Source organism: Dendrobates tinctorius, unplaced genomic scaffold (genome assembly GCF_039654945.1).
Source record: "Dendrobates tinctorius isolate UK_male_01 unplaced genomic scaffold, ASM3965494v1 ptg000003l, whole genome shotgun sequence".
Lineage (NCBI taxonomy): Eukaryota > Metazoa > Chordata > Amphibia > Anura > Dendrobatidae > Dendrobates > Dendrobates tinctorius.
Window position 1 is genome coordinate 30,474,655 of NW_027361671.1, and position 14,539 is coordinate 30,489,193.

Consider the following 14,539-nt stretch of genomic DNA (forward strand, 5'->3'; position numbering starts at 1 on the left):
TATTGAACAACTGTTTGGGGTTGTGGGATAAGGAAGATACAAAGGATATAAAGTAGGCCTGTTTAGCAGAGGTGAGGGCAGATTTGAATGCGAGTGTTGCTTGTTTGAGTGCAGTGAAGTCGTCTTGCGAATCTGTTTTCTTCCAGCGCCGTTCTGCAATTCTGGATGCTTGCCAAAGCTTTTTAGTGATGTTATTGTGCCAGGGTTGTCTATTGATTCGTCGCACTCTGTTATACATGACAGAGACGACAGAGAGATCGCGTTATGCTATACCACTAGCGCAAATGCTTCTTCTGCGCTAGCGGTGATAGAGCCTCAGACGCTGCAGCTTGCGTCCGAGGCTCCGTCACAGAATGACGGCACATCGCTAGCGCATGCCGATTATGGCATGCGTTAGTAATGCGCCCGATAATAGGTGTTAATGGCAGCGTTAACGGACTGCGTTACACCGCGTTATGCCGCGGTGTAACGCAGTCCGTCTAACGAACTGCCATAATGCAGTATGAACCCAGCCTTATGGAGAAACTGGCATGTAAAACATGTGTTCTGCACTGCATATTGTAAAGCAGGAGACTTAGAGATAGCTGATATAGTTTTGTCTGAAAACATTCAGTATAACTTGGATTTTGCTCTTCCTTGCACTTGCCATCATGGGTCTAGTGAGTGTGGAGGTGGAGGAGTTGTATTCAAAGCCATCTCTGTATGTCTGCAACACTTACTAGACCCCTCAGCATTATAATTGCAGAGATTTCAACAATTCTCTTCTGTTTTTTCGTGGAGATCTTAACCTGGACCTTAAGTAAAGCCAGATGTCTTTTACGTTAAACTGGATGCTAGGTTGTTTCTCTTTCTTTCCACAAAACTATATATCCTTCTCTATACCTTGCTGATGGCAGACTAAATGCTTTATTGTGACAGGTAGTCATTAAATGTAAGTTTAGTCTTACTTTGCGCTTTCTTATGTTATTCCACTCCATATCCCTAACAAAAAAAACAAATTGACGTTTTTTTTTTTTCTAATCATGAATAGTGACACAGTGGCAAAAGTGGCATTGAGAAGCTACCAGCAAAATTTTAATTGATGTGAAAAACGTCAGCTCTATTTTTCTGAATTTATTTCTATACTTCAGTTGAATTTTATAACCAGGATTGATTAAAGTATAGGCCAAGGCTACTTACCGTATTTTTCGGACTATAAGACGCTCCGGACCATAAGACGCACCACAAATTTTCAGAAGAAAAATAGGGAAAAAAAATTAATGCGTCAAATGAGGGTCCGTCTTACAGTCCGAATTCAGCTTACCTGGGGGGTAGGGAGTGATAGGGAGCGCTGGTGGAGCAGGGTCACATGAGGTGTTCGGTGGTCTAGCTCATCCCAGGCTGGTACAGCAGGTTTGGTGGTGCGGGGGCTCTGCCATTTTGTGAAATCCCCCACACATCCATCCCAGGCTGATGCTCATCTCCTGAGATCTCTTTCTGCGCATGCGCCGCCTCTGGTGGCCATTTTCATGAAGATCAACTCATCAGATTCATTACAGCAATGGAAGTGCGGGGGCTCCGGCCTTTCACAAAAGGCCCACAGAGCCCCCGAACCACCGATCATCTGCGAAAATGCCGCACACCAGCCCGGGATGGATGTGCGGGGGCTCTGGGATTTCCATAAATGCCGGCGGAGCCCCCGCAACACCGACCATCTATCAACCTGGGATGTGTCTCCTGGTAAGTGCATCCCGACCATAAGACACACCCCCATTTTCCTCAAAAAATTTCTGGGAAAAAAATGCGTCTTATCGTCCTAAAAATATGGTAATTAAGGGACCCTTTAAACAGGCCAATAATCTGAAACGATCGAAGTAAGGAGCGTTCTGTGTGCATGGAAGTATGGTCAGTCTGTCTAAACAAAAGGTGGTCATTGCGTCTGTAAGAGCCCTATTTGTTCTTTACAGACCCAAGCTGTTTTTCACTAACTATACAGTCCAGAAATATTTGGACAGTGACACAAGTTTTGGCATTTTAGTTGTCTACCAAACATATTCAAGATGCCTTTGTATAATCAATATGGGCTTAAAGTGCAGATTTAAAGCTTGCCCACACATGGGACGAGTGCAATACGAGAAAAAAATCGGATTGCACTGTGACCAATGTTATTCAGTAAGGCAGAGCTGATCTGTTTATTTTCTCAGCTGTATTCAGCGTGAGAAAAAAATTGAAGTATGAGAAAAAAAAAATGGATGCCATATGGACCATCAGTATGGCATCTCATTTTTATGGATACATCACAGTTCTGTAGCATAGGAAACTATAAATGGTCCTGTAAATGATAGCTGCTGGGTGAAAAAAAGCAGTGTCATGAACGGACGCGGCTTAGCTTAGTCAGCTTACGCTCCCAGGCCACGAAAACTTGGGGCGTGCGTCCCAGGTGGTAATAGAATGTGGACTCATTGGACCTCAGAGGGGGACCTGTGCCTACCCGGACTAGGGAAGGGCAGCGACCTAGGTCTGTGGAAGCTGAGCATGTGGACAAAGTGGTGACATGCAGGACTAGATGACACCGCACAACTTCAGGTTAGAAGAAACATAAAGTTTACTACATAAAGTCATCATACAGAACACAAGACATAACAATGCTAGGCTTCCGATTCCGCACAACAAGGAAGAGTGAACATCACAGGTCTCCAGATGTCAGAAGATGGTAGGAGGTCATCAAGGGTTGATGCAGTCCAGGGTCATCTGACATGGGCATATCAGGAGAACCTCTCTCTCAGGCCTCAGTCGTAGCGCAGGCACAGCAGGAGAACATCAGACACCGCCCCCGGACAGATTTCATCATAGGATGGAGCCCAGGGAACAGGCAGAACATCGGGACACAGGCAAAACACAGACCGCACGGATCCAGGAACACCGACATTGGCTGGTGAGATCCAGGACACACAGGCAGTGCCGTCACCGAGAAACAAGACTGGAGACTCCCTAGAAACATGGAGGAGGATTCCGTCAAGGAACATGAGCGGGACATTCATGCAGTGGAGCAAAACCCATACCACTTTTCTGGATGAGAATGAGACCAATTTTTTTTTTAATAGGCTAGTGTGAGCGTACCCTTAATTTGAAGTTATTCACATCCCTATTGAAGTCAGTCAGGGTTTAGGAATTTCAGCTGTTTAATATGTAGCTTTCTCTTTTTAAAGGGACCAAAAATAATTGGAAAGTTATTTGAAAAGCTTTTTAATGGGTCATTCCCACATCAATTAAGCAGGTAAATGTGTGTAGCTGATTCCAAGTGTGGTATTTGCATTTGAATGATGATGCTGTTAACCCACAACATGTGGTCAAATGAGCTCTTAATGGAAGAAGATAGACCATCGTTAGGCTGAAAAAAAAAAGAAAATATCAATCAGAGAGAATGCAAAAATGTTAGGAGTCGCCAAATCAAAAAAAGAGTGCACTGGTAAACTCAAAAAGGCCTGGACATCCATGAAATACAACAGTGGTGATTAATCGCAGAATTTTTCACAACATGCACCCAAGTGAAAAATACTCTCTAGGAAAAAGGTGTTTCAGTATCTAAGTTTACTATAAAGAAAAGACTTTATGAGAGCAAATACAGAGGGTTCACCAAAAGGGTCAAACCATTAATGAGCCTTAAAAATAAAAAGGCCAGATTAGATGTTGGCAAAAAAACTTCTAAAGAAGATAGCCAAGTTCTAAAACAGAATTCTTTGGATAGATGAAACTAAGATCAACTGTACCAGAATAATGGGAAGAAGAAAGTATGGAGAAGTTTTGGACCAATTCATGATCCAAACAACACCACACCCTCTGTAAAATATGTTGGTGGCAGTGTGATGGCATGCATGGCTTCCAGTCACTGGATCACAAGTGTTTATTGATGATGTGATTGAAGACAGAAGCAACCAGATGAATTCTGAAGTGTACAGGGTGATACTTTCTGCTCAGGTTCAACCAAATGCAGCAAGGTTGATTGGACGGCGCTTCACAGTACAGATGTACAATGACCCAAAACACACTGTGAAAGCAACGCAGGAGTTTTTAAGGCAATGAAGTGGAATATTCTACAATGTCAATCACCAGATCTCAACCCATCAAGTGGCATTTCACATGCTTAAGACTAAATGTAAGGCAGAAAGACCCACAAACAAGCAACAACTAAAGTCAACTGCAATAAAGGCCTAGCATTGAAGTAAACCCATCGTTTGGTGACGTCCACGGGTTCCAGACTTCAGGCAGTCATTGCCTTTAAAGGATTCTCTACAAAGTATTAAAAATGAACGTTTTATTTATGTTAAAGTTAATTTGTTCAATTTTTGAACCCCTGAAATGAGAAGGTTTTGTAATAAAATGGTTGCAATTTCTAAAATTAATAGGGTTTTTTTTTTAAACCCCTTTAATTATACATGAAAGTCTACACATCAATTGTATCTCATTTGTTTCATTTTTAAATAAAAAATAGTGGCATGCAGAGCCGAAATCACGATGATTCAATCACTGTCCAAATATTTCTGGACCAAACTATACACTGCCCAGCATAATGACAGCTCTTGTAATATATCATCAGATAATTTCTGCTCATGAAGGGGACAATCAAAATAATAAAAATGTATTAGAGAATATCATTATGTACAATTTCCAAATATACAGTGTCTTGTATTCACCCTCTCCCCCCCTTTCCCCCGGCTTTTTACATGCTTTGTTAAATTACAACCTGTGTTTGAAGATTTTCGTAATCTACTGTATTTGTGTGTGATGCATCAGCGCTAAATAGTTTAAGTTAATGAAGTGTGAAAAAGATAGGCATATATTAAATTTCTGAGATCAAATAACTAAAAATTGGCTTTTGCATATGTTTTTACCCCTTCTGCGATGAAGCCCCTAAAAATTTCTGCTGCAAGCAATTACTTTCATAAGTTACATGTTTACTGAAAGGAAGTCCACCTCTGTGCGATCTAAAGCTACTTTGACACTTGCATTTTTTTGCTGCGTGTTTTTTGCGCACACAAAAGCATGAAAAAAGCACATCATGCGTTTGTGTGTGTTTTTTTGCCGGTTTTGGTGCATTTTTTTTTAAAAAAAAGCATGCTTTTTTTAAAAATGCGCACTCATAGACTTTAATGGGTGTTTTGCTGTAAAAAAAACCCGCATTGCGTGCACATGCGTTTTTTTGGGCAAGTCGGACGCACAGAAAATGCAACAGGATGCATTTTGTGCGCCCGAGCGCACACTGCAAAAAAAACCGCATGCGCATACAAACGCGTACGTGCGCATATGTATGCGCACCCATGTTAAAGTATAGAGGAAAAAGCGCATGCGTTTTTTTGCGCTAAAGAGCAGCGCAAAAAAACGCAAGTGTGAAAACCAGCCTAAGTGTCACATAGCCTGTCAGTGTATACACCTGATCTGAAAGGCCACAGAGGCTGCCACATTATTAAGCAAGGGGTACCACTAAGGCCTGTTTCACACTTCCGTTTTTTCAAATCCGTCAAAATCCGTTGTTTTCCGTAAAAAAACGGATCCGCCATTTTTTGCAGGATCCGTTTTTTTTGTCCCATAGACTTCCATTACGGTTACCGCGGATCTGTCAAAAAAACGGATCCGTTTTTAAAAAAACGGATCCGTTTGCATCAGTTTCCGTCAAAAAAACGGAAACGGATCCGTTTGGCGGACACAAAAACGGAAGTGTGAAACAGGCCTTAGCAAACACCATGAAGACGAAGGAGAGCTTCTACAAATATCTAAAGGGCTGTCACATTGTAGAAGGATCAACTTTATTCTCATTTGCACAAGGAAAGACTAGAAGCAATGGGATGAAACTGAATGGGAGGAGACACAGATTAGATATTAGAAAAAACTTTTTGACAGAGTGATCAATGAGTGGAACAGGCTGCCACGAGAAGTGGTGAGTTCTCCTTCAATGGAAGTCTTCAAACAGAGGCTGGACAGACATCTGACTGGGATGATTTAGCGAATCCTGCTTTGAGCAGGGGGTTGGACCAGATGGCCCAGGAGGTCCCTTCCAACTCTACGATTCTATGATCTTAAAACAAGCAAAAAAATAAAAATTAAATAAAATATCCCAATCTTTGACCCACCCCAAATCTGTTATCATTAAATGGAAAGAGCATGGTACCACAACAAACCTGTGAAGAGGTGGCTGCCCATCAAAACTCTCAGCCTGGGCAAGGCGGGCATTTATCAGAGACACCGCACAGAAGCCAAAGGCAACCCTGAAGAAACTGCAGAGTTCTCAAGCAGAGACTGGAGTATCTCTCCATACAACCACAGTAAGCCGTACACTCCATAGAGATGGCCTTTATGGAAGAGTGGGCAAACAAAGCTTTTACTTACACAAAAATTGCAAGACTTGTTTTGAGTTTGCCAAAAGACATGTGGGACATCACCCAAAAATGTGGAGGATGGTGCTATAGTTAGAGGAGACCAAAATTGAACTTTTTGGCCACCGAGTTAAACGCTATGTCAGGCGCTGAACCAACATAGCTCATCACCCAAAGAACACCATTCCCACAGTGAAACATGGTGGTGGCAGCATTATGTCTATAGGATGTTTTTCGGCAGTAGGGATAGGGAAAATGGTCAGATTTGAGGGGAGGATGGATAGTGCAAAGTACAGGGATATTCTTGAGCAAAAACTTGTTTCAGTCTGTCATTGATTTGAGACTGGAAGAGAGATTCAGTTTCCATCAAAACAATGACACAAAGCATACTGCTAAAGCAACATTCGAGTGGAGTGGAAACCTATAAATGTTTTGGAGTGGCCTAGTCAATCCCCAGACCTTAATCCAATTGAGAAACTGTGGTCAGACTGGAAAATTGTTGTTGACCAGATGAAACCATCGAACTTGAAAGAGCTGTAGCAGTTTTGCCTTAAGGAATGAGTAAAAATCCCAGTGGGAAGATGTGGAAAGCTCATAGACATTTATCCAAAGTGATTTGCAGCTATAATTGCCGCAAAAGGAGGCTCTACAAAGTACTGACTTTAGGGGGAGGAATAGTTATGCACACTGATGTTTTCAGCTATTTTGACCTACTTGTTGCTTCATAATAAAAAGAAAATCATATATTCAGAGTTATAGGCATGTTCTTTACATGAACTGATTCAAACCCTACAAAAACAGTGAAATTCCAAGTTGTGAGGTAGCAAAACACAAAAATGCAGAGTGATGTGAATTCTTTTGCAAGCCACTCTACAAGCCTAGGTTTACTAAAGGTGAGTCTATGGGATAAATCCTAACCCATCCTACATATTTTTATTGTTTTCAGGTTTTGTGTTTTGTTAACTTTTATTTCTGGACACTTTTATGAGGCAGAGTAATATACCATGTGCCAGGTTCTCAGAGTAAGAAATGGATGTTGGAAAAGGCTTTAACCTCGCGAACAAACATAACTGGATAGGTGAAATTTTGGACGGAGAGCTAATTTTCCTGGACAGACTCGTGTGGGCCCATTGGAAAATTGGGGGGGGGGGACTTTACGGTTACAAGGCAACACTGGCCGGGAGCCAGAGCTACAAGCGCTCACATCTATGTGTCCTGAACTGTAATATAAAGGACTTACACACTGAAATAAGCAGCAAATATGTTTTACTTCACAGTAAAGAAGTATTTTCATATATTTCTTTAATGTGAAGTTGGCATCTCAAAATATTTACGCTGCTTCTATGGCTGGCAGAACATCTTGAAAGCACTAACACTGGTTGCCCTTCTTTTCCTAAATCTGCCATTCCCAAACTGGACTAGCAGTTATTGAAGTAATTATTGAACCATGATTTCATCTGCAAATATAACGTATTTATGGGTATCCAGGTGGTATGTCAGTTTAACTCATTTGGACATTGCTTTGTTTTACGTAGAGAATATAAAGCTTGGTTTTACCTCTGGTCAACCTGCCTTTGTGCATTAGGCCATTGCTTTCTCAGTTACTATCTATTCTGTTGCATGAATACTACAAGATGCCCCATGAGTAGTTGGCTCTAGTAATGCAAGTCCTATAGCATGAACCCGCACAGGGCAATTACTATCCTGAATAGCTTCATGTGAAAGAGGTATGAACCCATGTTTTTTTACTATGAGAACAATTTGTTTATGGATCCTAGATCTATTAAAGCGCCTGACCACTATCTTTCCCAATCCACCATACACATGAACATATGGCTCTGAGCATCCATAAATTTTCAGTGTTGAAAGGGAAGTAAGCTGCTGCAAGACATCTCACAGAAGACCACAGTAAATTGTAAATGGTGTGGCTGTCTAGCTGCTGAAATTAGCAGTCTTAGATTCCTTTAATCCAATATGTCAGCTCCTTGTGAGAATGATCTTATCTAACAAGCTATGGAGGGGGTTAACATTTTCTGAAGCTTGCCGACTGTTCTGCCTTCTTCCACGTATGACGCTCTGTGGATTCCAGCATACGGCTTAACCTTTCATCCACTCCCAGAAACAAGACTGTATGAGTGCTTAAGTCTATTATTTTTTGGGATGTTATGGACGACAATGGGAGATGATAACAGATGGTATAGGTATGGTATAGTAGAACAGTAGTAGATGATATCAGAGGTTGTTGAACACAGTTATGGATGATTCAGATATTGTACAAAATGTGGATGATTCAGGTAAAAACTTTAAGAAACAGGTAAAGCAGCATGACAGTACTGGTAGACAATATACAATACATCAGTACTGGCAGGTAATCACACAACAGTAGCAATGATACAGGATGCTGTTATATCAGTAGCATGCTTTATATAGAAGCTGAGCAATATAACATACACAGCAGTAAAAGAGAAAGATGTCTCTAACAACTAATGGTTGTCAGCTTTGCACTCACTGAACGGATGATGCATAACTATCATGCAGTGTACTAGCATTACAGGAGCTGAACATGCATTGCAAACCTCATGAGAGGCTGCATTATGGCCAGCTAACAGAGATGCATAACATATATTCATAAATGCATTAAACCTTACTGGAATCCGCTTGTTATATCAATGGTTTTGCAGAGAGCTGAGCACATGTGAGCTACTCAGAAGACAGCTGAAAAATGGTTACATGTTGTTGACCAGGGCAGGAAGAAGGGGCGGTTCTGAACAGTTAACCATTTGGGAGAACAGAAGATTCCAAACGCATGAATAAAAAGAGAAGGGCAAATTATGACACCTACTGGCGATCGCTGGACCAGCATTTAAAAATATCTTGCTGCACAGAATGGGCAGAACACTGACCATTCCCTACAGTCCATAGTCAGAATACAGGTTGCCATGAATTCTGAATTCTGTTGGGTCACAAGGACAGTGGTGGAAATTAGCTGATCATAAAATCATTCTGGTAATAGAAGTCTATTAGTAATCTGGTGTTACATAGTATAGACCTCATTGGGAGGAATATTTCCTTCCTGCGATAAGTTTTTATGTAATTCCTGCTTAAGTATTAGTAATTATGGTAACCTTTTAAATTCTTTTGAAACGCTAAACCGAGACAAAAAAAGACATAAAGACCTCAAACAGTGTACAGATGGTATGGGCAGGCCGAAAGTCAAGACAATTAAAATAAGTGCCGGTATATAAAGGCCAGGTCATAGGACCTGTCAGTGAAATATTAATGTGGACGTTTGACTTCTGACTGCTAGAGAAACTGATACAAATAATTCTGCTCTGTTATGTCATTATATTTGGACTCTTTTAATCTATAAGTTATGACAAATGTAGTTTAGGCTATGAATAAAATTCTGAAATATAATGGGGGTTTGATTTTTTTTCCATTGTATAACAATATATAGAACTAATGTAAATGTAGATTTCAGAAAGGCAGATTTTAAGGGATTCAGAAAGAGAATTGGAGGGATCCAATGGCTGGATATCCTTAAAGACAAAAATGTCCAGGAAGGATGGGAAATCTTGAAAAATGAAATTCTCAAAGCACAGTTGTTAACAATTCCGAAAAGAGGGAAGAATAGGAAGCAGTTAAGGAAACCAGGATGGATGAACACAGAACTTAAGCACATGCTAAAAAGGAAGAAAAAAATGTTTATAAAATGGAAAGAGGGAGGCATATCTAAAGAAGAATATAATGCTGTCTGCAGAACCTGCAGGGCACAAATCAGATTAGCTAAAGCTGAAAATGAATTGAGGCTTGCAAGAGATGTCAAAAGCAATAATAAAGGATTTGGGGGATATGTCAAAAGTAAAAGAAAAGTCAAAGATGCCATAGGATTTTTACAGGATGAAAATGATGAAATGGTAAGACAGGATGTTGAGAAGGCTGAACTTTTAAATTCCTATTTTGCATCTGTTTTCTCTCAGAAAGGAAATGTAACATCAACTGTTATTCACTGTCCTATTAAGGGAATAGAAGAATCCAGGATATCTATAAACAGAAAGATAGTGAGGAAACACTTAGCTAGCCTAAATGAATTCAAGTCTCCAGGTCCAGATGAATTACACCCCAGAGTACTGAAGGAGATAGCAGAAGAAATTTTTGAACCCCTCTCTATAATCTTTGAAAATTCTTGGAGAACAGGAGAAGTGCCAGAAGACTGGAGAAGAGCAAATGTTGTTCCTATCTTCAAAAAGGGGAAGAAGGTGGACCCAGGTAACTATAGGCCGGTGAGTCTGACTTCTATACCAGGAAAGATCTTTGAACAAATTATTAAACAACATGTATGTCAATACCTGGATAAGAATGAAGTGATTAAACAGAGTCAGCATGGGTTTGTAACTAATAAGTCATGTCAGACTAACTTAATTTCCTTCTATGACGGTATCACTGATTGGGTGGATCAAGGAAATGCTGTAGATATAGTATATCTTGACTTCAGCAAAGCATTTGACAAAGTCTCTCATACAATCCTTATTGAAAAAATGATTAAGTATGGAATGGACAAGGCAACTGTTAGGTGGATTCATAACTGGCTTAGTGATCGGACCCAAAGAGTGGTCGTAAATGGCTGCACATCCAGTTGGAAGAATGTCTCAAGTGGGGTACCACAGGGCTCTGTCCTGGGCCCTGTATTGTTCAACATCTTTATCAACGATTTAGTTGAAGGAATTGAGGGTAAACTGATTAAATTTGCTGATGACACAAAGCTAGGAGGGATAGCTAATACTAGAGAAGAGAGAGAGAGGATTCAAAAAGATTTAAATAAACTGGAGAAGTGGGCAGCAACTAACAGAATGGTTTTTAACAGGGAGAAATGCAAAGTACTACATCTGGGCAATAAAAATGGAAAAAGCATATATAGAATGGGAGGAATAGGGCTAAGTGACAGCACATGTGAAAAAGACTTGGGTATACTAATAGATCACAGACTGAATATGAGTCAACAGTGTGATGCAGCAGCAAAAAAGGCAAATGTAATTCTAGGATGTATTAACAGAAGCATACAGTCTAGATCACGTGAAGTCATTATTTCCCTCTACTCCTCTTTGGTCAGACCTCATCTGGAATATTGTGTCCAGTTTTGGGCACCACATTTTAAAAAAGACATCAACAAACTGGAGCAAGTTCAGAAAAGAGCGACCAGAATGGTGACCGGTCTGCAAACCCTGTCTTATGAGGAAAGGTTGCAGGATTTGGGAATGTTTAGTTTGCAAAAGAGAAGACTGAGAGGAGACTTAATAGCTGTCTACAAATATCTAAAGGGCTGTCACATTGTAGAAGGATCAACTTTATTCTCATTTGCACAAGGAAAGACTAGAAGCAATGGGATGAAACTGAATGGGAGGAGACACAGATTAGATATTAGAAAAAACTTTTTGACAGTTAGAGTGATCAATGAGTGGAACAGGCTGCCACGAGAAGTGGCGAGTTCTCCTTCAATGGAAGTCTTCAAACAGAGGCTGGACAGACATCTGACTGGGATGATTTAGCGAATCCTGCTTTGAGCAGGGGGTTGGACCAGATGGCCCAGGAGGTCCCTTCCAACTCTACGATTCTATGATTCTATGATTCTTGAAAATGTTTATTTAATGTGGCTTTATTTGTAAATCTATATGTGGATTCGTACTTGCCATCTTATTCATCCTATAGATTATTTTATGTATTTTTATTCCATTCAGTACCTACATGTTTGTCCCTTCTTGCCAAATACTAGAGGACTGCTACTCTAAAAGATTATTAAATTGTACTGACAGGTTCTCTTAAGAAATCAATGTAAAGAAAAAGACATGGCTGTATTGTCGCTGTAATCCTGATGTAAATTGAAACCTTTGGTGTAGAAATCTATTTTGTGATTCTACTTTAATCTCCATTTGAAGGTGTCTGCTAATTAGATTTCGGTGCACAGGGGCTGAACTGTGCACTGCGTATTCTCCTCCCTGCCTGTGATTCTCTGCCCTTCTGCCTGCCTCTAGTCTGTGATTGCCTGGCCCCTCGCCTGCCTCCGGACTGTGATTCGCCTACCCCTTCGCCTGCCTACCTTCTGGGAATAACTGGCCTCTTCTTTTCTGAAAACTCAGCAGTGACTTGTAGAGATGGGCAAACCCAAACAGTAAAGTTTGGGTTCTGTACCGAATGCACTTTTGGGCACGGACCCCGAACATGGAAATCACGGCAAAGTCTGTTGCTGTTTGGGTTAGGCACCCTGAACACCTGGTGTTTCTCACGCTGTCATGTGCATGACAACACGGCAAATACTGCCTCTGATTTGTGGTAAAATCATTACCGCAGGTCAGAGAGCCACGGTTCCCAAGCTGTCAAATGAGCCCACAGCTGTGATCCGGGGTAAAAAGTTTACCTCCGGTCACTGGTGTTGGCTGATGGGACTACTACTCCCATCAGCCTATGAGAAAACAAAAAGCAAAAAACACAAATATCCTGAACTAAAAGTAAAAAATATACTGCAAATAATGCATAAAGGTAATAATAATAATAATAAGGGTATTTAGTAAACATAATTTTGATCAAAATAATGTACAAGCCATCCCGCCACGTCACGGCAACCCTTGTGGGACAGTCCCTACTCTAGTATTTAAAACCTTATCACTTGCCAAGTGGCGTGAATGTGAATAATGGTCGAGCGGCTGAACCACTTGTAACAGCTTAGGCCAGACTGGATGGCTTTCCCAGCTCAGAAAGAGGGCGGTCACACCCATATATGCACTGAATGCACAATGAAATGAATAAAAAACAAATCTGAACTGAGAAAAGTAAGTTAATGTGTATGCACAATGTAAGTGCATATTAACACATGACCATTAACCAGAGAAAACAAAAAGCAAAAAACACAAATATCCTGAACTAAAAGTAAAAAATATACTGCAAATAATGCATAAAGGTAATAATAATAATAATAATAATAATAAGGGTATTTAGTAAACATAATTTTGATCAAAATAATGTACAAGCCATCCCGCCACGTCACGGCAACCCTTGTGGGACAGTCCCTACTATAGTATTTAAAACCTTATCACTTGCCAAGTGGCGTGAATGTGAATAATGGTCGAGCGGCTGAACCACTTGTAACAGCTTAGGCCAGACTGGATGGCTTTCCCAGCTCAGAAAGAGGGCGGTCACACCCGTATATGCACTGAATGCACAATGAAATGAATAAAAAACAAATCTGAACTGAGAAAAGTAAGTTAATGTGTATGCACAATGTAAGTGCATATTAACACATGACCATTAACCAGAGAAAACAAAAAGCAAAAAACACAAATATCCTGAACTAAAAGTAAAAAATATACTGCAAATAATGCATAAAGGTAATAATAATAATAAGGGTATTTAGTAAACATAATTTTGATCAAAATAATGTACAAGCCATCCCGCCACGTCACGGCAACCCTTGTGGGACAGTCCCTACTCTAGTATTTAAAACCTTATCACTTGCCAAGTGGCGTGAATGTGAATAATGGTCGAGCGGCTGAACCACTTGTAACAGCTTAGGCCAGACTGGATGGCTTTCCCAGCTCAGAAAGAGGGCGGTCACACCCATATATGCACTGAATGCACAATGAAATGAATAAAAAACAAATCTGAACTGAGAAAAGTAAGTTAATGTGTATGCACAATGTAAGTGCATATTAACACATGACCATTAACCAGAGAAAACAAAAAGCAAAAAACACAAATATCCTGAACTAAAAGTAAAAAATATACTGCAAATAATGCATAAAGGTAATAATAATAATAATAATAAGGGTATTTAGTAAACATAATTTTGATCAAAATAATGTACAAGCCATCCCGCCACGTCACGGCAACCCTTGTGGGACAGTCCCTACTCTAGTATTTAAAACCTTATCACTTGCCAAGTGGCGTGAATGTGAATAATGGTCGAGCGGCTGAACCACTTGTAACAGCTTAGGCCAGACTGGATGGCTTTCCCAGCTCAGAAAGAGGGCGGTCACACCCATATATGCACTGAATGCACAATGAAATGAATAAAAAACAAATCTGAACTGAGAAAAGTAAGTTAATGTGTATGCACAATGTAAGTGCATATTAACACATGACCATTAACCAGAGAAAACAAAAAGCAAAAAACACAAATATCCTGAACTAAAAGTAAA

The 14,539-nt window shown here is 40.3% G+C and overlaps 1 protein-coding gene across 1 annotated transcript in view; it reads left to right on the plus strand.

Moving 5' to 3' along the window:
* The window catches only part of LOC141048316 (uncharacterized), a 198,499-nt gene that overhangs the window by 75,859 nt on the left and 108,101 nt on the right, over positions 1–14,539 (plus strand). The window lies entirely within an intron of this gene.